The sequence below is a fragment of the Wyeomyia smithii genome, chromosome 1 (assembly GCF_029784165.1).
Source record: "Wyeomyia smithii strain HCP4-BCI-WySm-NY-G18 chromosome 1, ASM2978416v1, whole genome shotgun sequence".
NCBI lineage: Eukaryota > Metazoa > Arthropoda > Insecta > Diptera > Culicidae > Wyeomyia > Wyeomyia smithii.
The window spans coordinates 148,211,146-148,236,422 of NC_073694.1; the positions used below are offsets into that span (position 1 = coordinate 148,211,146).

At 39.3% G+C, this 25,277-nt stretch overlaps 2 long non-coding RNA genes, 1 other non-coding gene and 1 pseudogene across 3 annotated transcripts; 2 read left to right on the forward strand and 2 right to left on the reverse strand.

Moving 5' to 3' along the window:
• Nucleotides 1-7,106: 7,106 nt before the first annotated feature.
• LOC129718450 (uncharacterized) lies at nt 7,107-8,306 on the reverse strand (annotated as a pseudogene).
• A 3,378-nt stretch (nt 8,307-11,684) lies between these two features.
• LOC129734093 (uncharacterized) lies at nt 11,685-17,673 on the reverse strand. The gene is made up of 3 exons (XR_008729778.1): nt 17,547-17,673; nt 12,689-13,002; nt 11,685-11,907 (listed from the first exon to the last, which is right to left on the reverse strand). It is a non-coding gene; the product is annotated as an uncharacterized LOC129734093 (long non-coding RNA).
• A 795-nt stretch (nt 17,674-18,468) lies between these two features.
• LOC129717772 (uncharacterized) lies at nt 18,469-18,821 on the forward strand. The gene is made up of 3 exons (XR_008726740.1): nt 18,469-18,552; nt 18,612-18,686; nt 18,775-18,821. It is a non-coding gene; the product is annotated as an uncharacterized LOC129717772 (long non-coding RNA).
• A 5,061-nt stretch (nt 18,822-23,882) lies between these two features.
• On the forward strand, nt 23,883-23,954 carry Trnag-ucc (transfer RNA glycine (anticodon UCC)). The gene has a single exon. It is a non-coding gene; the product is annotated as a tRNA-Gly (tRNA).
• Nucleotides 23,955-25,277: the final 1,323 nt, after the last annotated feature.

Sequence of the window (25,277 nt, forward strand, 5' to 3'; positions counted from 1 at the left end):
AAGATTGCTGGGGAGAATATTTAAACCCAGTTTCTCTAATATAGGTAAACAACTAATGACAGATATGCTGGCTCCTGTATCGGCTAAGCCTTCAATTTCCTCAGACATAATTCTAATTTTTATATGAGGACAGCGATGAGTCGATGTATTGATGTGAAAAGTTTGATTGAAGTACGAATATTGTTCATTGGGAATCGGAGTTGTCATAGGGCTAGGTGTTAGATTCCCATCTTTCCCTAGCCTTACTCGTTTTTTTGATCTGCAGTGTTGGTTGACCCTAGGTCATGTTTATTTGGACATTTGAAAGCCGTGGTATCGGTGTGTCCGCAAATATGACAGAAGAACGTCTTTCTCCGATCGCATTCGCGCCACATGTGCCCAAGGCGGCGACAATTCCAGCATAAGGGTTGACTTTCGTACGCCTCACCTTCTTGACGAGAAGCCTCATTTGATCTTTTGGGTTTTGATGTTTCTCCTGGCTTTCGTCCCTTGGACCTTAATAAGAATATTTCGTCATCGTTAGTAGTTTCTTCGGTTTCCTCCCAGCTTTCGTCTTCTCTCTCAATCTGGTTTAAACAAGGCATTTTCGAAATCCCTTAGGGATTATAGAGGCTTGTCTCCAAGGCATCAAATTTATAGCACATTTGGGCCAAGTGCTCCACAGATTGAATCGGTTCTAAAGCAAGACGTCTCTTATACGACATTTTCATATTCTCGATGATAATATCGAACTTTTCGCGCTCGGACATAGGGTACATCAGTCGACGAGCCGAAGTTTCGATATCAGTCAAGAAAGCGCTGAACCGTTCACTTGGCTTTTGTTTACGGTTTCGCATTTCCTCCCGTATAAATCTATTCCTGTTTGGATTGTCGTAACGCATTTTCAAATATAAAACCAGAGTATCCCAGCTATCGAATCGTTCTTCGTAAGTGGTGTACCAAATATATGCATCTTCTCTAAACAACAAATGGGCGTGCATTCGTAAATCTTCCTTACCGATTCCGTAGGATCGGCAGAGCAGATCTATTTGCCGTAGAAAATCAATTACGGGTACCAAATTGGCATCTCCGTTAAACTTCGGCCATTTCTCTATAATGTTGCATTGCTGATGCGGTAAGCGGCGATTAGACACGGGGTATTGGTTTCCAGCTTCCGGTAAAAACTCGTGAGCATTCTGACGGGCGGGCGGAACCCAGGAAACACCTGTGGGTTGTGAGTTTTCCCTTCGTAAATGCGAAAAATTCAGGTTTGCATTGGCACCCGTGCCTTCGTTAATTTCATAACGATTGAGAGGTGCATCGGTCGGCAGGCCAGATGGTCCAGCTATGCTTGTCACCATTGGCTGTCGAAGCGGCAGGGGGGTTGAAACAGTCGGGAGAGAACTGGTAGTTGGATTTAATCTCGTTCCCTGTACATTTAAGCACATATTATCCGTATGACGCGGAAGGGGCGAATTGCGGTTGTGTGGGGGTTCAAGTCCCTCTGCTAATTGGGGGTCGCTAGGACGATTAGTATTTCGTAAGTCAACATTTGCAATTCGATTTACTAAGTTTCCAATTGCGTGTTCATTCACTGTTCGATGAGTCAGTGGACCTTGGAAAAGCATTTGATTTATATACGTTGTAATATAATCTTTTACTTCCGAAACATGTATATATTCGGAAGCAGATCGATTTACCGGTGCGCGAGATTCGTCTCGCCGAAATTGTTCATTTAGAGCAAATTCGCTGGTGAACTGGGGCGTTCGTAACAAACTCGCCTGGGCACTGATCGGGGTGACAGTTTGTCCGTTAACTGGCAGCTGTAGAGGAAGCGTTTGAGTCCAACTATCTTCGTTACTTATGAATGGATTTAGAATGAGTAGCGAGTCTCGATTCACTAGCCCTTGCATCCTGTCTCGGTCTGTCGAACATAATTCGTTATTATGTCGAGAGGAAGTCATAGACAAATTAACACCATTAGGTTCCATAGTTCGATTGAGAGTGGTCGTAAAAATATCATGTACCTGTCCCTCGAGGGGGTTACTCGCAGGTGGTAATGTGTTTCTGGCGGCGACCGAAGTCGTACGCCTGCAATTCTCTTCAATATTCCCAGAACTGAAAATCTGGGTTTGTACTGATTGGTCATTCTGAGCATCATTCGAAGCAACCGATACTCGCGGTGTCTCAGGGTAGACACTGAGGACTGGTATATGTTTTCCTATTTCATTCAAATTTACCCCAAAAAACTTTTGGGCCAAGTCGCTTGTTATATTTAAAAGCATTTGTTTATTCTGCATTCCTTCTATGTTCATCGTAACGTATCTTCTAATTCTTTTGTGGTAGTGTACAAGACGAGACAACAACCCTGATGTCTCTTTACCTGCTTGTAACAAGTGTTCTATTTCTTGCAATTTTGCGGGAGTCAATAAATAATCATCGGCCAATGAACGCGGACTGAGTTTTATTTCGCGGGGTGATTCTCTTTCATTTCCCCTTAAGCAATTTCGTAAAGTTCTTTGTTTAGAGGCGAAACTATCAGTCATGGATTGCCCACGAAGAAAAAGTTCGTAGTTTAACTCCTCTTCTTCCAAATCATTGGCATTAATTCTATACGATTCCATGTTTTCTTATTTTATTAAAATTATTTCTAGTTCAAATTCAGTAATCCTAATTTTAATTCCCAATGTACCAAAAACAATCCCAATATTCAAAAAAAAACAACTCTAATATTCCTAATCGCACTGTGCCGTACCGGTTCTATTTATTCGGATTTCTATTTCGAGCGAGGTGGGTTCTACGTGAAAAAAAACTGAAACTATCACCAACTAAATGACACCGTAATCAAATCTAGATCAACTGTGCCTGATTTTAACATAAGCATTGGTTTCTACTTATTCCCTGAAAACACAGCATTATTTCGGGCCCCACGTTGGGCGCCAAAATGTAACGAATCTCTTTGTAACAGTCAGCAGCTTAAGCGCCACTCTCACGGGTGAGAGGCTGCTGATGCAAGGTCTAAGTGCTCGGCTAGAGACTCTCTGTCACGGGCGGGTTCAATGTTCAAACACTCGAATCCAATTTGGCTTTCCCAGCGGACGCGATGAGATTTAGATAGTTATTTACTAAGACACAGGAGAGGGCAACCAATACCAGCAACAATGCGATATCCGAAATTCCCAAAAAATCAAAAAAACCTAGAGTGAAAGCGTCAACTTCGGCGAACAAGAGAACACAACTTTAGATTCAAACAGGCCTTATACATTTTCTCTTATATTCAACACATGTTCGCCTGCCTATCAGTGACGTCACTCTTAACTACTAACTCTATATTATTTACAATCTGTGCTTATTCTAAGTTTACCTGTGAGTACCGGAACCTGCGGTCAGTGTACAAACCATCTCGAACGGCTGGTCGATCGCAGCCTTGCGTTTGGCGATGTCGAAGTATTTCACACGCGTGCGTTGCACGGGCTCTCACCGCTGGGGCGACGATCGTTTCAATCGTATGAAAGCGGTAACTTTCCCTGAGTGTCTAGCGGGCGGTTCTCGACGCACCCGCGTCACAATTTGCTGATGGGCTTTTCCTCGTCTCGTGGCACGCGGTACTTGCACTCGGGTGGGGTTGGCAATCCGCATTTGCACCCACGTTGAACGGTGGGTTTAATCCTGACGCTAAACACTTTTAAGCAACACTGTTAATTAGTTAATAAGTTTTAACTGTTTGACGTGTTTTATTTTATATTGATTATGTTTTTCACGCTAGGCCTATTTTATTGGCCGAAATTCGGGTAAAAGTTTAACTCGATATACTAAGCGCACTGCGCGTTCAATCAGCTTCTCGCGTGTGCTTGCAGCGTGGTTGACGGTATTCACCCGAATCATCCCAAGGATTTAACAAAATCACATTTGATCTGATTGTTCGATCGCCTCAAACAATACCGGTTAGGTATTGGATGCTGCGGAAATTCGATTCCCTCTCCTTCTAGCTAATGCAAGATGAGGCATTTTATTTACCAGGTGTCTTTTGTGATCCCGCAGTGGCGATCTTAGTTTCCATTGGTTTGCTAATTTTTGCCTTCTTTTCGATCCCATCCCGTCTACTAGGAAAGATAAATGAGATCCGTGTGGAACTCACACGATCGAGTTAAGCTTCGCGTGCATTGCAGCCTCTCTATCTCCCACCAGAGGGCTTTTAAGCGTTTGACGTTGTTGAAAGCTCGCGCTAGTGTTCTTATGGCAACAGTGTTCTTAGGGAAACTGTTATAATCTTACATAATTCAAAATGGTGTCCAGGGTCTATGCTTGGCTTCTTTACTTCATTTCGATTACAGACATATCCATATGTAGTAGTATTCGGTTATTTTCTGGCTGTTTCCCAGAAGTTGCCATTTTTCAATTCAAATTGGTGTCTGAGGTAAATTTTTAGCTCCTTGCATCATTCTGGATCCGGTGATACTCATATTGGGTGTTATTTGGTCATTTTCGGTTGTTTTCCAGAAACCGGATGTCACCATCTTCGAATTCAAAATGGTTTCTGGGTCGATTCTAGCTCCTGTGTATCATTCTGGTTCCGAAGATACTCATATTGTATGGAAATCGGCCATTTTCGGCCGTTTTTTAGAAACCGGAAGTTGCCATCTTACAATTCATAATGGTGTCTGAGGTCAATTTTCAGCTTCAATCTAGTTCCAGAGATACTCATATTGGGTGGTATTTGGTCACTTTAGGCTGTTTCCCGGACACCGAAAGTTGCCATCTTACAATTCAAAATGTTGTCTGAGGTCGATTTGTGGCTTCATTGCATCATATCAATTCCGGATAATACCCATATTGGGTGGTATTTGGTAATTTACCGCTGTTTCTCAGAAACCGGAAGTCGCCATCTTGGATTTTAAAATGACATTTGGAAACAATTTCTGGCCTCTGAGCGTCAATCTAGGTCAAGAAACACTCATATTGAGAGGTATTTGGTCCGTTTTGGGCTGTTTTCCAGACACCGGAAGTTGCCATCTTACAATTCAAAATGTTGTCTGAGGTCCATTTGTGGCTTTATTGCATCATAATAATCCCGGAAATACCCATATTGGGCGGTATTTGGTAATTTGCCGCTATTTTTCAGAAACCGGAAGTCGCCACCTTGGATTTCAAAATGGCATTGGGAGACAATTTTTGGCCTCTGAGCGTCAATCTGGTTGAAGAAACACTCATATTGGTTGGTATTTGGTCATTTCCGGCTGTTTTCCAGACACCGGAAATCGCAATCTTACAATTCAAAATGTTGTCGGAGGTCGATTTGTGGCTTCAGTGCATCCTAACAATCCCGGAAATACTCATATTGGGTGGTATTCGGTCATTTGCCGCTGTTTTTCGGAAACCGGAAGTCGCCATCTTGGATTTCAAAATGGCATTTGTGAACAATTTCTGGCCTCCGTGCGTCAATCAGATTAAAGAAACGCTCATATTGAGTGGTATTCGAGTGGTAATTTTCAGCTGTTTTCCAGACACCGAAAGTTGCCATCTTACAATTCAAAATGTTGTCTAAGGTCGGTTTGTGGCTTCAGTGCATCATAACAATCCCGGAAATACCCATATTGGCTGGTATTTGGTCATTTGCCGCTGTTTTTCAGAAACCGGAAGTCGCCATCTTGGATTTCAAAATGGCATTAGGAGACAATTTTTGGCCTCTGAGCGTCAATCTGGTTAAAGAAACACTCATATTGGGTGGTATTTGGTCATTTTCGGCTGTTTTCCAGACACCGGAAGTCGCCATTTTACAATTCGAAATGTTGCCTGAGGTCGATTTGTGGCTTCAGTGCATCATAACAATTCCGAAATACCCATGTTGGGTGGTATTTGGTCATTTGCCGCTGTTTTTCAGAAACGGGAAATCGCCATCTTGAATTTCGAAATGGTATTTAGAGACATGCCAGAAGAAGGAACGGTGTCGAAATATTATGGACATGTTTGTTACACCTAAAAACATTCACCTGCCAAATTTGGTTATATATGCTTGATTGGTTCTCGAGCTGTGCGTAATTTGAGTTTCATTTGTATGGGACCCCTCCCTTAAAGAAGAGAGAGAGGTGTCAAACCATTATGGATATATTTGTTACCCCTAAAAACAATCACCTGCCAAATTTGGTTCCATTTAGTTGGTTGGTTCTCGAGATAAGCAGAAATTTGTGTTTCGTTTGTTACGAACCCCTCCCTTACAGAAGAGGGAGGAGAGTCGAACCACTATGGACATATTTGTTACCTCTAAAAACATTCACATACCAAATTTGGTTGTATTTGGTTGATTGGTTCTCGAGCTGTGCGAAATTCATGTTTCATTTGTATGGGACCCCTCCCTTAAAGAAGAGAGCGAGGTGTCAAACCATTATGGATATATTTGTTACCCCTAAAAACATTGAAACGAGCGTCTCGCTAGTTTCATAGAGAACCCTATCAAATGGTGGGAGTTAAATCGCCTGCAAGGTAGACAATGAGTGCTCGAATCAAGGGGAATTACTGATGGGGTGTTAGATACTAATATTTTGACAGTCTGGGAAAAGGTTGGTTTCACTGATCAGTAAACGAAAATAATTACAGTATGGAAATCAACGTCAAGAATTTTTGCAAACGGAAATTAAAGAAAATTAAGAAAATTCGAGGCTTGGCTGAACGAGGGAAAAAATAACTCGATCTTCCCCGTTCAGACCGCCGAACAGACAAGTCAGAAATTTCTAAAAAATAAGTCAGTGAACCATAAAAGTTAATTTTATTACAGAGGTGGGATGGCTTTCTCGGTCTTGAAGAATTAAAACGACTAGATTTTGGTCAACCTGACGTTTCGACCTTTGGTTTAGGCCTTTATCAAAGGATACTATGGATAAAAATGACATAATTACATGTAGGTACTAACCAACAACACAAAGCTTTAAACTTACACACTAGTCTGCCGTTTTTCGTTTCTTAAACATTTAACACTGATTCTTGAAGGTTTCGCATTAATTATTTGTCAATGCATAATTTGTCTTAACTTGTCTAATGTCTAATTAATATCGGGAAAAAAAAAATCGGGAAAAAATATAGTTTGACTTGGCGGAAAACTAAAACTGTATCGGGTTTTTCAAAATGGGGAGTGAGATGCTTTATGGTTGATGTGATTGAGTATCTGTGGTGCTAAAATCTGGGCTATTTGTTGGTCTGTTATTATTGAGAGTGATCTGTGATCTGCGAGAGGTGGTGTTTTGGTATGTGTGAAGAATGCCTGCGTAAGCGGTGTTGAGGTTATCTACATCTGTTCTGAAGTTAACTGTGTTTGGTGTGTTCTGGATATGACACATTTCAAGTATTGGTAGATCAGAAGCTTTGTAACTGCGGTCTATTATTTTGGTTTTGCTGAGGTTGAATGTGTGTTCATGATCGATCATGTGTTGTGTGAGAGCTGTTCGTTGTTCGCTGGGCTGGTATGGGGATGCAAGCAATTTGTTGACATTGGATTTGTGTCCACTGATTCTTGTCTTCAATTGATTTTTTGTCATCCCTATATATGATTTGGCACAATCGTTGCAGGGAATCGAATAGATAACATTGCTGTGTTGTAGTGGTTCTATTGGATCTGTCACTGGTCCTAACAGATTTCTCGTTGTTTTGATGGTTTTTTAATGCTATCTTAACTAGGGGATAGTCTTTTTTCAGGATGCTAATTAGAATGGAGCTGAGTGTCGGAATGTTGACCATGGTGCGGTAGGTAATTTCAGGAACGACGTTGTCTCCCGGTGTGCTGTTGGTGGTTGGTGTTGCAGGTGCAGTTATCGGTTGTTTGATGCTATTAGTGAGGCGGTTTATCAGAGCGGATGGATAGCTGTTGCGGCGGAGATGTTGAAAGATGATGTGTTTTTGTTGTGTTATGCTGCTGTTGGTGGTCAGACTGGTGACGCGATGAATGAAGTTAGTTGCGACGTTTATCTTCATTGCGAGTGGGTGAAACGAATGGTAATTGAGCAGACGTCCAGATGCTATTGGTTTCGAATACCATTCTGTGCTGAGTGTTTGATTGGCGGAGTGAATGATTTTCGTGTCCAGGTACGGTAGGCTTCCATTGGATTCTTCTTCCATCGTGAATTGTAGGTTAGGATGATACTCATTGAACTTGCAGAGAGTGTTTTGGGTTTCATGTTGTGGGAGAGCTAGTACCAGATCATCTACGTATTTTTTGAGGACTGGTGGAACGAAACTGAGTTTTTTAGTTGTATTGCATAAAAGGTCCTCCATCACCATGTCGGCAAGAATTGGCGATAAGGGGCTCCCCATGGCGGTACCCGTCTGTTGCAAATAAAATTTCCCTCTGAACTGGAAATTGCTACCTTTCAGGCAAAATTCGGTCATTTCCAGAAAAAGATCCAAATCTATGTGAGTGTTTTCGCTTATGCTGGGCCAACGGTCTTTGATGGTTTGCAATATGAGATCTTGGGGCACGTTTGTATACAATGAAACGACATCGAATGATACGAGAACGTGATTCGGAGGAAGCGTGATCGTATTGATATATCTCGTGAACTCGAAGCTATCGGTTATGTTGTACTCGCTTGTGAATGCTTTCTGTAGTATGCTGGCAATGTATTTGGAAAGCGCGTATGTGGGGGCGGTGATGTTGGGGACAACGGGGCGAATCGGCAGGTCGGCTTTGTGAGCCTTTGGCTGACCGTATATACGAGGACAAATGGCTGTGTAGGTGCGAAGCCGGGCGGCGGTGGATGGGTCGACTATCTTTAAGTTGAGCAGTTTACTTACGAGGGAGTTGTTTTTCCGTCGAAGCGTTGCGGTGGGATCTTTGTTCGTATTTGTGTACGTCGGATTATCCAATAAATCTTGCATCTTCTGGTCGTATTCTGCAGTGTACATGACGACCATCCGTTTTCCTTTATCGGATTCTAGTACACATACTTCTGGGTGTTCTTGAAGAAACTTTTTTGTGGTTTTGGCGGCGTTGCGGCAGAATTGGCTCAGTGGGTCTTTGTTATGTTGACATTTTGATCGAGACAGAAAGTTTTGTATTTTATTGACTGCCAAACTTCTATTCCGATCCTGCACTGCTTTCTCTTGAGACGTGCGCAGGATAGATTCCAGGTTAGCAATGACGTGGTACAGCGGAATCTGTTTGATGTCGTTGATAGGGAACGAAAACTTTGGACCCAGGCTCAGTAGTGTGGCCATGTCTGTTGGAATGGGGATCTGTGTGGCATTTAGTATGGCTTTTTCGTTGTAGGCGGGTAGTGCATCCGATAGTGCACTGGCTTTGATCATTAAGCGTTCGATCTTGGATTCAGTTTTTCTCCGCAGTTGCCTTTCTTTAGACTCTGCAGATGAGGTTTGAGTTACAAAAAATCTGGAGGCGAAAGTATTGTTAGTATCACCGACTTCTATATTGATTTTGACGTTTTGCAGGTTTTTCTTGAGGATGCCTTTTTTTGTAAAAGGTGTGCTGGATTCCAATGTTCAAAATAGATTTTCTGAAACGTTCAACTATCCTTTGTAGTTTATGTGTGTACGGGCTACGCTCTTCGAGAAGTGGGTGTATGCATCTGGTAGGGTTTGCGATGTGTGCGGGAAAAACGCCTGTACGTCGACACTTAATTAGGAAATCCTTGCGAACGACCATGTTGCAGAGTTTGGTGTTTTGCTGAGCATATTCTTTGAGTAGTATTACAGTTGCTTGCCCGTGATTGTGTTGTACTTGCTGGAAGAAACCTTGTTGTAAAGCAGCCATTTTGTAGATAGTAGCGGAGATCGACCGGAATAATTGTTACAGAGGTGGGATGGCTTTCTCGGTCTTGAAGAATTAAAACGACTAGATTTTGGTCAACCTGACGTTTCGACCTTTGGTTTAGGCCTTTATCAAAGGATACTATGGATAAAAATGACATAATTACATGTAGGTACTAACTAACAACACAAAGCTTTAAACTTACACACTAGTCTGCCGTTTTTCGTTTCTTAAACATTTAACACTGATTCTTGAAGGTTTCGCATTAATTATTTGTCAATGCATAATTTGTCTTAACTTGTCTAATGTCTAATTAATATCGGGAAAAAAAAAATCGGGAAAAAATATAGTTTGACTTGGCGGAAAACTGAAACTATATCGGGTTTTTCAAAATAGGGAGTGAGATGCTTTATGGTTGATGTGATTGAGTAATTAATTTTATTAGTGAATTTTCATAATAAATTTAACCGTTGCAAAATGAAGTGTATTCTAAGTAATTTGATTTTTTCCAGATTTTGACCTAACAAAAAGTTACTGGTTTAATTTGATAAAACCGTGAGTCCCGCAAATTGATTAAATTCTAAACGGTAAGCACGCGTTGCTATAAAAGGAAAACGAAATAAATCTAGTAGCTATTTTATTTCTAATTAAAAAAATTGATCAAATTATAACAGAAATCAAAACGTGAGTCAGAAAAAATCAAACTATTAGTGAGGCAGAGCTAAATAAAAAAAACAGTTTCGTGAGGTAAATTGGTGGAAATTGAATATTGCGTGTGCTGGGTGTTAATTAATTCCTTTTTAGTCGGTCACTGACGACCACGAAAAGCGTTGGGAAGTTTTGGCCAGGATATTCGCTTCTTCAAAGGCGGACGACCCGCAGATTGGCGGCCCTCCTCGGCCAGCACGCGAACCTCTACCATTTGTGGTTATCGTGGTGCAATTGATCGGACTAGGGCGATCCCCTGGTGGATGCCAAGAGTCGCGAGTGGTCTGTCAGGGGAAAGACAACCACAGCCAGTGCGAATCGCCCGGACTCACGTCCCGGGAAAGAATAATAATCAGTCCTGATCAGCCGCTCAACGCCATCCCATCGGAGCCGGTGGATACGCCGAGTAATCCACCCGTTGAGACCTCTACACCAATGGGACCTCGTGTCGCCACCCCTGCAATCGCGGCGACCGAACAGTAGTACACCCGACCCAACAGGAGAACCTGTAGCATCGAGACATGCTGTAAGTACGTCCGGACCTTTTTATTAAACACCGACATCCCCCCACCACCACCATAAGGAAATAGTAGGGCATGAACATATTGTAAAAACAAAAGGGGAAAAGAGATTTTGCACAGATAGGGAGACTCACGTAACAGGGAAATAGAAAACATATAGTGACGTCACGTAAAGGAACTGGATTCCTGGGATAGGAGAAAGGTGTAGGGACAAAGCAAAATAAATCTCGTTTTGTAGTAATCGAAATTCACTTAGAATAACTTCAACCTTATCATTCTTTATATCACCTGCGAATATAACCACTTTTCATAAAAAAGCAATAATAAAACAACTTCCAATGGTTACAACAATTAAATCGTAGTTAATTAGAAGATTTTTGTTGAATTTGGGAAACATTCCTGCTTTGCGAATTGAGGTCGAAGAGTTTTGGGATAGTCGGGACTTTTAAGAGGTGGATCCTGCAGTAGGGTTAGTACTGAGCTGGCAGGGCAAACTGATCCGTAATTCTGGCAGATGATCTTGGTCATCTGGCGCATAAGCTAGAATTTAGAGGCCCTACCAGGATCCTCCTTACATTGGCGCCCAACTTTCTAAATGGCTCGTCCCACAGAAATTTGAATCTTATATAGTTAAACCAACCTTTTTGATGGAAATTTTTGAGGTAAAATAAGATTTTGTGATTAAAACGTCAGTATTACAGATTCGAGCACTGTATTGAATAAATATTTAGTTTTGTTTAGTTTAAAGGGATAAATTTATCGGGTGAAAAAATATAAATAAATAATTACCGTAGGGGATAAGATTTTCGTTCCTTTGTTTCAACCAATTGAATTCAGGTTTTCTTTCAATCTTAGATTAATCATACTAATAACTCCACTTAGAGTAATCAGCGCGGAGGTGTTCCATTCTCATTAATTGATTTTCCAAAGTGAAGCTGAAAATTCCTGAGAAGTATAAAAACGTAATTAGCATGGCTTCTGTGCAAAGTTTTCCGATGTTGATTAATATTGATGATTTGAGTGAAGAAGAGTTAGAATACGAACTGGCGATAAGAAATGGATTTTATGATGAATCAGATAAAAAAAGAAGATTAAAAAAGATTCTAGCTGAAGAAGGGGACAATACTATTATTCTCGTCGAAGACATTTACTTCGTCAATGAATTACCTTTAGTTACACGAAAACTTGAAGAGATTGAAAATGGGTTAAGAGAAACGATTCAAGTCAGATGGATTACACAGCTTCGTCATTGGAGGGAGCGAATTTATAGAACCAAAGTGTTTGATTTGGCTCAAGGCGAACAAAAGGTGGAAATTTTGTCGAAAATAAGAAGTCTTATCGAGATTTACAAATCAACCGCGAACAGGCTCATGAATTTGAGTGATTCAGAAAGAGATTATGACGAGGAGAGAAAGGGTGCAAAAAAGAAAATCAAAAAAAAGGAAAAAGTGAAAAAAGAGAAACATAAGATCCAAGAGAAACTTAAGAAAAAAGAGAAACAAGAAAAAGCTACTAGCGTAGCAAAACATGCTAAAGAGAAGCTAGAAAAATCAGTTGACAGTGAATTCTTAGCAAGAACAATTAATGATTTAATTGAAAAACAATTCATGAAACTAACAAATAGAACAGAAAGCGACAAGAGACACAAAACAGAAGTGAAACCGACTATTTGCTCAGGAGCAGTACCGAAAATAAAGAAAGAAAATAAGGAAAAGATGTTACATACCGAGTCCTCTACAGAGGATGACAGTTCGTCATTAGATTCGTTGAGCAGTCTGTTGTCACGGACTGTAGCTCTGGTTCCGATTCAAGCAGTCAAGCAGAAGGATCGCAGGAATTTAGAAGACAACATGACCGGTTCTACCATTATCGACTGGACAAATGGGGTATCCAGTTCAACGGAGATCCTCAAAGCATGGACGTGACAGATTTCGTCTTCCAGGTGAATGAACTAATCGTAGCGGAGCGTATTCCCAACGATAGGTTCATCGATCAAGCATATGTTCTCTTTGCTGGGGAAGCACGACGCTGGTACTTTACCTACAAAAAGAAGTACAAAACGTGGGATAAATTTTCGAAACAACTTAAAATTCGTTTCGGGGAACCCAATAAAGACCACAAAATTTTACAGGACATAAAAGATAGGAAACAGAGAAAGGGAGAGTCCTTCGTAGCGTTTTGCTCAGAAATCGAAGGGATGTTCGAACGAATGACAAAACAATATTCGGAACGTAAGAGGCTGAAGGTCCTTCGAAACAATATGAGACGGTGGTACAAAACAAAGCTTTCATTCTATAAAATAAAAAATATTGCGCATCCTAATATGCTTTGCCAACAACTTGATAAGGACAGTGGCAAGATTTATACGAAATTGAATAGCCCGTTTAAAAAACATGTTCGGAACGTTGAAGCAAGTTCAAATTCATCGTCATCGTCTTCAAAGGAAGCGAATGTTAATGCATACGGTACTAGGGATAGACAGCAAAGGACGGAAAAGCGAAAGTATTCAACCCACAAGGAAGGAACCTATTCAGAGACACAGGAAGCGGTAAAAGAACCGACGTCGTTATGTTGGAATTGCAGAAAATATGGCCATCGTTGGAGGGAATGCAGACAGCCGAAAGTGATATTCTGTCATGCATGTGGCACACCTGGAGTTGTGTTCTCAACCTGCCCAAGAAATCATGTTCTGCCACTACAGAATCAAAAAAAAGAGAGCACGGAGGAGAACTGAGGGGTGATTCTTTTCCTAGCAGACCTACGAACCGCAACGAAGAGGAGGACTTTAAACCAATTGCGTCGGTTTACGAGATGACAATAGTACCAACGAAATGTCCACATATCAGAGTTCGAGTTGTAGATACGGAAGTAGAAGCCTTATTGGACTCAGGAGCGGAAATTTCAGTATTGAATTCGATGAGGCTGATAAAACATTATAATTTTAAATTGCACAAATCGAAATTAAAAGTAGATACGGCAAGCAAAGATAGCTATAGTTGTTTAAGGTTTGTTAATCTTCCAATTACTTTTAATAACATAACAAAAATAATCCGAGTGTACATAGTATCAGAATTTTCTAAATTTCTTATCCTGGGAATTAATTTTTGGAATGCGTTTTCAATCATTCCAGTTATACAATCAAGTAATAATAAAGTTCATGCGATAAGGAATTTACCATCGAATCATATAAATTCGCTAGAGTTTATCGAAAATTATTTTTCAAATGAAGAGCAAAACATTGCATTGAAATTCGAAAATTTCGTGTGCTCGATGGTGGAAAATTTCAGCGAAGAGGAGGACATATCTTAAGATATTCCTACACTCGATTTCGAACCTTTTTCATTAAATACAATTGAAACTGAACATAAACTATCAGACCAGGACCGAGTTACACTACTTAGAACCATTGAATGCTTTGAGGTATCAGAAGAAAATAAAATAGGCCGAACCTCAATGATTGAACATGAAATAAAAATCAACCCAGACGTAGAGCTGAAACCGTCTCCTATTTACCGGTGCTCTCCATACATTCAAAAGTTCGTTGATGAGGAAATTGAGAGGATGAAAATAATGGACGTGATTGAGCCATGTTACTCCGAATACGCGAGTCCATTACTACCGGTTAAAAAGCCGAATGGAAAATTCAGGATTTGTTTAGACTCGCGACGAGTAAACTCAGCCACGAAAAATGATGCATATCCGATGCCGCATTTGCACGAGATTTTGCACAGGATTGAGCAAGCCAAATACTTTAGCGTAATTGACCTAAAAGAGGCGTACTGGCAAATACCACTGGCGGAAAATTCGCGAAATTACACGGTTTTTAGAACGAAGCAAGGTCTTTTTAGATTCAAAGTGATGCCCTTCGGGTTGAAAGGAGCTCCATTCACTATGTCTAAATTGATGGACATCGTATTAGGGTGTGACTTACAACCATTTGTATGGGTGTATTTGGATGATATCATCATTGCAACTAAGACTCTAGACCAACATTTTCGGTTAATTGAAGAGGTGGCAAATCGTCTGAAAAAAGCAAATCTGACTATCAGCTTGAACAAATCGAAGTTTTGCAGGGAAAACGTAAGGTATCTCGGATATGTAGTCTCGGAACAGGGAATTTCCATCGATATGGAGAAAATAAGACCGATTTTAGATTACCAACCTCCAAGAACCGTAAAAGACATGAGGCGTCTTTTAGGACTCGCTAATTTCTACCAGAAATTCATTAACCGCTATAGTGACATAACAGCACCAATATCAGATTTACTGAGAAAGGAAAACAAAAAATTCGTATGGACTTCGAAAGCGCAAATAGCTCTGGAAAAACTAAAAGAAGCTCTGATCAGCCCTCCGATTCTGGCAAATCCAGCCTTTGATGAAATTTTTACCATTGAGTCGGATGCATCAGACTTAGCAGTTGGAGCCGTTTTAACGCAAATACAACGAGGAGAGAAACGCGTGATAACATATTTTAGTAAAAAACTCAACTCCACCAGAAGAAAGTACGCTGCTGTCGAGAAAGAGTGCCTCGCAGTTTTATGGGCAATTGAAGCTTTCAGAAATTATGTGGAAGGAACGCATTTCCGAGTAATAACGGATGCTCGCAGCTTAGTATGGCTATCTAAAGTTAGCGCAGACAAAGGATCGGCAAAACTATGTAGATGGGCGTTAAAACTCCAGCAATACGATTTCAGCATAGAGTACCGAAAAGGTCGTGACAACATAACGGCAGATTGTTTGTCAAGATCACTCAACAGCATTTCTGTGAAATGGGAGGACTTAGATTATCAATCTCTGATGGACAAAATTACTAAAAACCCTACCGATTATAAGGATTTCAAAGTTGTCAATAACAAAATATTCTAATATGTAGAAAATGCTTCAAAAATCACTGACAGAAGGTTCGATTGGTAAATAGTACCTACAATAGAAGAACGAATTAAATTAACACAGAACATTCACGATGAAATTCACCTAGGTTTCGAAAAAACTTTGGAAAAGATTAAAGAGAAATATGTATGGCCAAGAATGTACACAGAAATAAAACGGTATTGCCAGAATTGCTTAACATACAAAACATCCAAATCAGATAACATAAACCATGTCCCACCAATGGGTAAACAAAAACTAGCGACACAACCATGGCAAATATTAGCGATCGATTATGTGGGACCTTTTCCGAGGGCTAAAAAGACAGGAAATACTTGCTTACTTGTATTAACAGACATTTTTACAAAGTTTGTAATTATCCAGCCGTTGAAAGAGGCTAAATCAAAACAACTAGTTTTTTTCATCGAAAATATGATATTGCTGTTGTTTGGAACGCCCGAATTGATTATTTCGGGCAATGGCAAACAATTTATTTCTAAAGAATTTAAAAAGCTTCTAGAACAATACGGAGTTAGTCATTGGCTTACTCCAGTTTATTTTCCACAAGTAAACAACGCAAAACGCACAAATAGAGTAATTACGTCAGCTATTAGAGCATTAATTAAAAAAGAACAAAATCAGTGGGATGAAAATATTTACAAAATTGCGAATGCAATTAACAACGCTACACATGCATCAAGTGGGTTTTCACCCTATTTCATCAATTTCGGTAGAAACCAAATCAGTTCAGGGGAAGAGTATCAGAATTTGCGCGATACAAATAGCGATCAAACGCAGACAGAAAAAGAGCACGCTGAAATGATGAAGAAAATTAATGAAGAAGTAAGAAAAAATTTAAAATTAGCATATGACAAGTATTCTAAATATTATAACTTGAGATCAGGAAAATTAATCGAGTTTCAAGAAGGTCAAAAAGTCCTTAAGAGGAATCACTTTCTATCTGACAAATCAAAAGCATTTAATGCCAAATTAGCGCCAAAATTCTCCGAAGCAATTGTAAAACGGAGAGTAGGAGATGTCTGCTACATCTTGCAGGATTCGAACGGCAAATCATTAGGTTTATACCACGTCTCTCAACTTAAAAGAATCTGAATCGTCGCTAAACAAAAAAAAACTAAAACCAGACTCAGACTGATTAATGGAACACTTTGGAAAGTGAAACACAGAGCTATGTACAAACACAATGACGGCAGCGAAGAGCACCCCGAATCAAATAAGCAATGGCGGATTATTTTATAAGTGTTCAGCTATGTACCTAAACAAAGAACCCCAGAATAAGGACAGGCAAAAAAACACGTTTGATCGGTATAAAAAAATATAGTAGAAATTTGGAAGACTTAACACGACAAAATCAACCTGAAAAAAACGACAACTTACCAAAGTCACGAAAGATTACTCATGTCATCCTCGTGAATTTCGCGCGGAAATAAGCTAAAAATTGTAAATATATGTATAAAACTAAATTAAAAAGTTTAACTATAATATCTTGGCATCTTTTATCGTAAAAGACACCATAAGTTTAGAAGAACAAACCAATTGAAAGTTGGCTCACTTTTACTGTTGGAAACAAAAAAGTGGGTGTTAACGGATAGATTAGGATAAAGGTCGTATTAGCATATAAGAAGATTAGAGAGAAAAGAAGACATACAGCACATAAAAGAGTAATAGATTTACCTGTAGAGTTTAATACTTACGTTCTGAAAAGAGTTGTACTCCGTTTCAATCGCCTCATACAAAAGTCATCAACAGTAACAATTCAGCATCCAAAAGTTTTCCCAATGCTTGCAATAGTTAGCGAGATGAACCACTCGCAACCATAGTTGGAATACAACTAGTATGATCACACGATAATAGCCCGGTCACTCACTATCACTATCAACAGCAACCAACCCGAGAAGATTGCGCGAAAGAGTAGGGAGATATTCGGTATTTTGATTCGTTCATAAGTACGTAACACATAAGTAGGTTTCGTTTTTGAGTTCCTAAGAATATGTACAGTGGGTTTAGTAGTTTTCCAATTAGTGTATTGGAGTATAGAAGAATTTGGCCAATAGATTGATTGGTGTGAAAAGTTATGAGTTCTATTAATCGAATAGATGATCCTGAAAGCCGGTTTTCTCGGGAACGCGCGCGAACGCTTTAATGAGTATATCGTGATACACGGTATTATTATGATAAATAGGGTAAATTGTACACATTTTGCATAACATGTATGTCGGACTATATTAATAGGGTAATGTAAGAAATACGTTTTACGAATTTAGAGTTTCAGTAATTTAGATTATCAGAAAAAAAATTGTTTCATAATTTTTTTGGGACAAGTGGAGGTTGATGAAACGAGCGTCTCGCTAGTTTCATAGAGAACCCTATCAAATGGTGGGAGTTAAATCGCCTGCAAGGTAGACAATGAGTGCTCGAATCAAGGGGAATTACTGATGGGGTGTTAGATACTAATATTTTGACAGTCTGGGAAAAGGTTGGTTTCACTGATCAATAAACGAAAATAATTACAGTATGGAAATCAACGAATTTTTGCAAACGGAAATTAAAGAAAATTAAGAAAATTCGAGGCTTGGCTGAACGAGGGAAAAAATAACACGATCTTTCCCGTTCAGACCGCCGAACAGACAAGTCAGAAATTTCTAAAAAATAAGTCAGTGAACCATAAAAGTTAATTTTATTAGTGAATTATGAAAAAAAGTGAATAAATTTAACCGTTGCAAAATGAAGTGTATTTTAAGTAATTTGATTTTTTCCAGATTTTGACCTAACAAAAAGTTACTGGTTTAATTTGATAAAACCGTGAGTCCAGCAAATTGATTAAATTCTAAACGGTAAGCACGCGTTGCTATAAAAGGAAAACGAAATAAATCTAGTAGCTATTTTATTTCTAATTAAAAAAAAATGATCAAATTATAACAGAAATCAAAACGTGAGTCAGAAAAAATCAAACTATTAGTGAAGCAGAGCTAAATAAAAAAAACAGTTTCGTGAGGTAAATTGGTGGAAATTGAATATTGTGTGTGTTGGGTGTTAATTAATTCCTTTCTAGTCGGTCACTGACGACCACGAAAAGCGTTGGGAAGTTTTGGCCAGGATATTCGCTTCTTCGAAGGCGGACGACCCGCAGATTGGCGGCCCTCCTCGGCCAGCACGCGAACCTCTACCATTTGTGGTTATCGTGGTGCAATTGATCGGACTAGGGCGATCCCCTGGTGGTATCCTTCGCCTCGTGGCTGCGTGCCACTAAGGGTACACCCAGAGTGCGTGGTCAACGGTAGTGGAGTTCGGCCTCGCGAAGCACCACCCCGCCAACACGTGGATGCCAAGAGTCGCGAGTGGTCTGTCAGGGGAAAGACTACCACAGCCAGTGCGAATCGCCCGGACTCACGTCCCGGGAAAGAATAATAATCAGTCCTGATCAGCCGCTCAACGCCATCCCATCGGAGCCGGTGGATACGCCGAGTAATCCACCCGTTGAGACCTCTACACCAATGGGACCTCGTGTCGCCACCCCTGCAATCGCGGCGACCGAACAGTAGTACACCCGACCCAACAGGAGAACGACCTGCTCGTTCCAGGTAACCTGTAGCATCGAGACATGCTGTAAGTACGTCCGGACCTTTTTATTAAACACCGACACCCCCCCACCACCACCATAAGGAAATAGTAGGGCATGAACAAATTGTAAAAACAAAAGGGGAAAAGAGATTTTGCACAGATAGGGAGACTCACGTAACAGGGAAATAGAAAACATATAGTGACGTCACGTAAAGGAACTGGATTCCTGGGATAGGAGAAAGGTGTAGGGACAATAGCGAAATAAATCTCGTTTTGTAGTAATCGAAATTTACTTAGAATAACTTCAACCTTATCATTCTTTATATCGCCTGCGAATATAACCACTTTTCATAAAAAAAGCAATAATAAAACAACTTTCAATGGTTCCAACAATGGAATCGTAGTTAATTAGAAGATTTTTGTTGAATTTGGGAAACATTCCTGCTTTGCGAATTGAGGTCGATGAGTTTTGGGATAGTCGGGACTTTTAAGAGGTGGATCCTGCAGTAGGGTTAGTACTGAGCTGGCAGGGCAAACTGATCCGTAATTCTGGCAGATGATCTTGATCATCTGGCGCATAAGCTAGAATTTAGAGGCCCTACCAGGATCCTCCTTACAACATCCACATGCCAAATTTGGTTCCATTTGCTTGGTTAGTTTTCGAGATGTGCAGAAATTTGTGTTTCATTTGTATGGGACCCCTCCCTTGCAGAAGAGGGAGGGGTCTCGAACTATCTTAGTCACCTTTCCCGGGCCCTAAAACCCTTATATACAAAATTTCACGCCGATCGGTTCGGTAGTTTCCAAGCCTATATGAATCAGACAGACAGACAGGCAGAGCTGCATTTTTATATGTGGGTCATTCCATGTCAAGTGTCCGAAGAAATGCATCGACCATCTACGATTTCGACCAAAATTTGTGAGTCGATGTATTTTGGGCCGGAACTTATAAGTACAAAGTGTTGTACCGATTGATGGACCCCACAGTGACATTGTTAATAACGTGAAAAAATGCTGATTTCAGTTTTCATTTCATAATTTTGCATGTTTACATTCAAGACCACATGTTCAAACAAATCTCCGAAAGCATCAAAAATATTTTATCATAACCGAATATCTTAATTTGCTCATATCATAGACCGTCATAGAGCAAGTAAGCCTATCATTACATTCATCTGCCTATATTCTTCTTCTTTTTACCCAGGATTAGAGCGGAAGTGGCTTTTTCTGTTCTGTTTATTTGACACAGGCTTCGCAGCCACTGATTCCTACTGATAATAACAGTCTTCTCCCGGACCGGGACTCGAACATGCAACGACTAGCAGTTTTGTGACGAAATTTGACGAGGGGGAGGCTAGCGGGGTCAAGCCAAGCTACGTAGCAAATACGAAATTAAAAAATTTGGATTTATTCTAATTGTTTTTTTTTCACGGTTTTGTTTGTTTGTGGTCATTTTTAATTCTTTGTCTTGTCTTATTCATTTATGATACAATGTATGTTTTTAGTAATAAAATTTGCAAAAAAAAGTCATTGGGGTGGGGTGAGGGTGGGGGGGGTTGAATTCTTTTATAATACTACGTAATTTTCTTTAGGGGTCTGACTTTGTGACGAAATGCTACGGTGGGAGAGGGGGCGGGGATAGAAAAAAAAACAAAAAAGTTACGTCTTTTATGCATGCTCCCTCAGTAGCTAGTAAATCTGATCGCGTAAGCTGCTGTGATGACCAATACCGTTTTCCAGCGACAAAAATTTGTTTTAAATACAATTCAATTGAACACACCATGAAATGAATTGACTGCACCCGTGATGAGACACATTGTTTATAATTTTGGAATCATGGCAAACCTTAAATCAAGAAAAAAACATTCGCTTGTTAGGAAACGGTTTTAAATTGAGAGAGGATGATTTCTACAATGTGATAAACCAATAAAATGAAGATTCATGTGAAAAGTGTAACCAAAACTCTCCTGTAACTTTTCGTGAAAATGATTCTAGAACGGGATTTTTTGAGTTACATCATTAAGGGATGCTCCTCTAAGGTACATCTTTTCGATTACACAAACGCCTGCTAGGATACCATTAAGAATGCAGCAATTTATGTAGAAGCGCTTTCGTGCGTAGACAAAATCAAATCTTGCAAGTTTGAGAATGCTGTATCTCTGGAACGCTACATTTTGTTTTTCGCTGATAAGTGATTCCTATGTAAAATCGTCTGCTAAACACATTGGCGTGGTCAAAATCAAAATCGAAGGGGGGGGGGCATTTTGAGGAAACTGCAAATTAAGTTTTGAATCGAAAAAATTGCAATGTTGGCAACACTGCAGAATGAATGTGTGCATTACAAGCTAAGAAACAAAAACGTATCCTTTTTTGACACAATCTCACCCCGGCAGACGGCATGAAAAGAAACATATATTCCGAAGAACACTTAAGCTCATCCACTTTTCGCTGAGATGGCTGAACCGATTTTAACAAAATTAGTGTCAAATGAAAGATCTAGTTGCCTCATAACACCCTATTGAATTTTACTGTAACCGGACTGTAACTTCTTCTGTATTGTATCAAAATGTTGAAATCACGAAATCTCAGAGATTACACAAACGATTTGAACAACACTGATATCAGATAAACGGTAATTAAGGGTTGACTGATGAATTTTATAATGATTTAACACGTGGTTCGAAAGTCGTGAAAAGAAAGTCATATTTGAAAGAGTAAAAAATCCTAATATAAATAATCGAATATAAACTGATATTTTATCGAATGATATAAAATCGAGTCTATATATAATCGAGTCAAACCTAAGTATGAATACTGTGACGTTTCGATTTAACCACGATCAAAAAAAAAAAAAATCGTGTCATATATTTGAAATATATTTATTTCATGTTATTTGTATGTGTTAATGTATGTTCATATGTGTTTGACTGCTTTCACTGCTAGCTACCAAAAATTTGTTATCTAGAGTGGTGAATAAATCCAGCAAATATTATCAAGATGTATTTTTTCTGAAAATTGTTGTATTCGTGTAAATCTATTTAAATAAATAATAAGCTTGAATGAGAAAGACTGGGTGGATTAATTTGGGTTTTCATTAATACTTCGTGGTAAAGGTTTTTTTTGTGAAATTGCTCTAGTCTTTTCACATCAGCAAAGTTCCATTTCAAATTGTGTCAGTTCAACTTAGAATTGAGTAGATAAAACGGTAAGCAAATTGTAGTTTCGCAATAACTTCGTTATATACTATATCTGCAACACGATCACAAGTTATCCCTATCGTGATCGCTATCAAATAACGATTTATCCTTTGAAAAAAAAAAAAGTCAATGGATAACGATGTCGGGAATTCACTTCACATTATGGCGCCGCAGAGTAAACATTCAAAAAATTTGAGTAAATTGATTTCATTTTAATTTAATTGCCAAAACTTTGACGTACCTCTTCTCTTCCATCACCGTATGTGAAAAGTTGGGAAATGTATTCATTTCTCATCCTCGTGCTTCTTCAGGCTGCCAGCAGGGTGGAAACTTCACAAACTCCTCATAAGCGTAGCACAGTAGAGAGTAGTGTGCAAGTTTGCCAGCGAAATACCATACGGTAAAAGTTTCCACGCTCGTTGCTAGTACCGTAACCATCAAAACCCTTAACCGAAGCTACGTTACACATATGCGGTAAGTTGCTCAGCAGTTTCGGGCCTGGAGCTGTTTGACTGGCGAATGTTGCTCTCCATCATGGCAGCAAACACGCAGTTCACTATGACGATTGTGCGATTGTTGAGAGTTAATTTAAATTCTTGGTTATCCTATTCCGAAAGCGACTTCAGTTACTTTATCTAGTTACTGTAATAGTGGCATTCGAATTGTGAGATATGTTGAAATGTGCTGTTATTAAATAGAGTTGGCATCTTCTGGTTATTCGGTATACGTTTCAAGCCAGTACGTGGAATAACAGCCGGCCATGTTTAGGCTTTTGTTTGAATACCCAAGAAGTTTCTTATTGAAAACTTCTCATCCTTTTCGGCAAACGTTTCCGGAATAGCGTTTGTTTTGTGTTCGAAACAACCCAACAAGTAACCATATCAATTTTTCACATCATATTAATTTCATGAGGAAACTTTCACGGACCCATATATTTGTTTGAAAACTCTCACACCACCGCACTCACGAACAATTTAACTCCAAATAAAACAATTCATTTGACTGTCCCCGTTCCACCTTTGCTGCCTTCCTCTGGCCTTAACAGGCCGAAAGGCTAATCAGACGATTGCCTTATGAATTAAGGCAAAATCTGCCGGTGTGTGTGGGACATGAAGCGTTCAAAATCAGACTTAGATGAAAGCTTGATGGGGTAGGACAGCTAGCTATTCTAAAACAAAACGGACCAAAACCTCAGCCGCCGGTCGTTTTTGCCAACATTTAATCCGATGTGTCATAACCAAACGGTGACCAGCTTAGTTCTTTGTAGTGCCTGCGTCGGTGGTGTAATGGTCAGCATAGTTGCCTTCCAAGCAGTTGATCCGGGTTCGATTCCCGGCCGACGCAATTTTTTACGACGCGCGTCGCACAATGCTGTTAAAAAAAATTCGGAAATAAATAACTGCTCGACATCGCATTTCAGTAATTTTGTTGTGTTGGAAAACCAAGTTTCGAGTTGTTTTTCTTTTAAAAAAATAATATTGCAAAAACTAAAGTTTATTCAAACTTAGCAGGCAACCCAAATCTTTCACTGAGTGAACATGTTGGGTACTATCATCCATGTTAAGATTTTGAGATGTTGGAATGAGGAAGGTAATAGCAAGGTCTTAATGATATTTTCTTTCTATGAGTGTTGCATGACAAAATAATCAAAATAAATTATGATCTTTGAAAATAAATTTAGTAAATTTAAAAAAAGCATATAATTGCTTAAGGATGGCAGGCAATCAAGAATTATCAATTGATTGCAGTGCCAACATCATCTCACGAAGCGATGAGCCAAAAATTTCGACTTAAAATCAAACTGCGTGAATACATTGATCCTTAAATTATGCTGCATCGTAAAGTGTAGTGCAAAGTACATATATACAGAACGGCACCACTGAGTGCTCGGTTAAAAACGATGACGGCTGTTACATTTCTTTATAAATCTTAGTTCAGCCTAACTAAAATTTCCACACAAAATATTCGAAATCTCGATAGTGTTTCTGAGGCATGGTTTTCATTATTTTTTCGCCGAATGCTCAGTAAATCCAGATTAAACCGTGATAGCTCGGTATAATGCAATACCGATATCGAGAATAATTTTAAGGTGTGTATAAAGTTAGAATGTTCAATACAAAACCTAAATTAATCCACCTAACGGTCAGACTCAGCCTTTCTCATTCAAACTTATCATTTGTAAAAATAGATTTACTTGAATGCTTAAATCCAAAAAGGTATATTTACTCTTTGGGTTCTAAAATATTGATGTTGTAATTAAAGTATAAAATATGAAATTTGACGTAATGTTAGTGCTTCAGAAATAGCGAAATATAAGAAATGACTCTTAATTTCGAACAATTTAATCACGAGCGATACCGAGAACGTTCAAATAGTACGATACCACAGTTGAATCATGTTGAGGCCATATATATTGATCAAAGCAGCTATAGTGTTGAATAGTCTTTGAATTTCTTTTCTTTACAAAACTTTTGAACAGTATATCAAATTTTTATGAAGTTTGTTATTTGTAAGTTTGAGAGATGACTCGTTTGTATGACACTAGTTATGTTCAAATAAGTCGTGTAACAGTTGAGATAATAGACTTTCGTTGTTTTACAAATTAAAACATAACGGTTCCTTAAGTTTGATTACAATCAAATGAAAAGGGAACGTATGGGGGAGCCA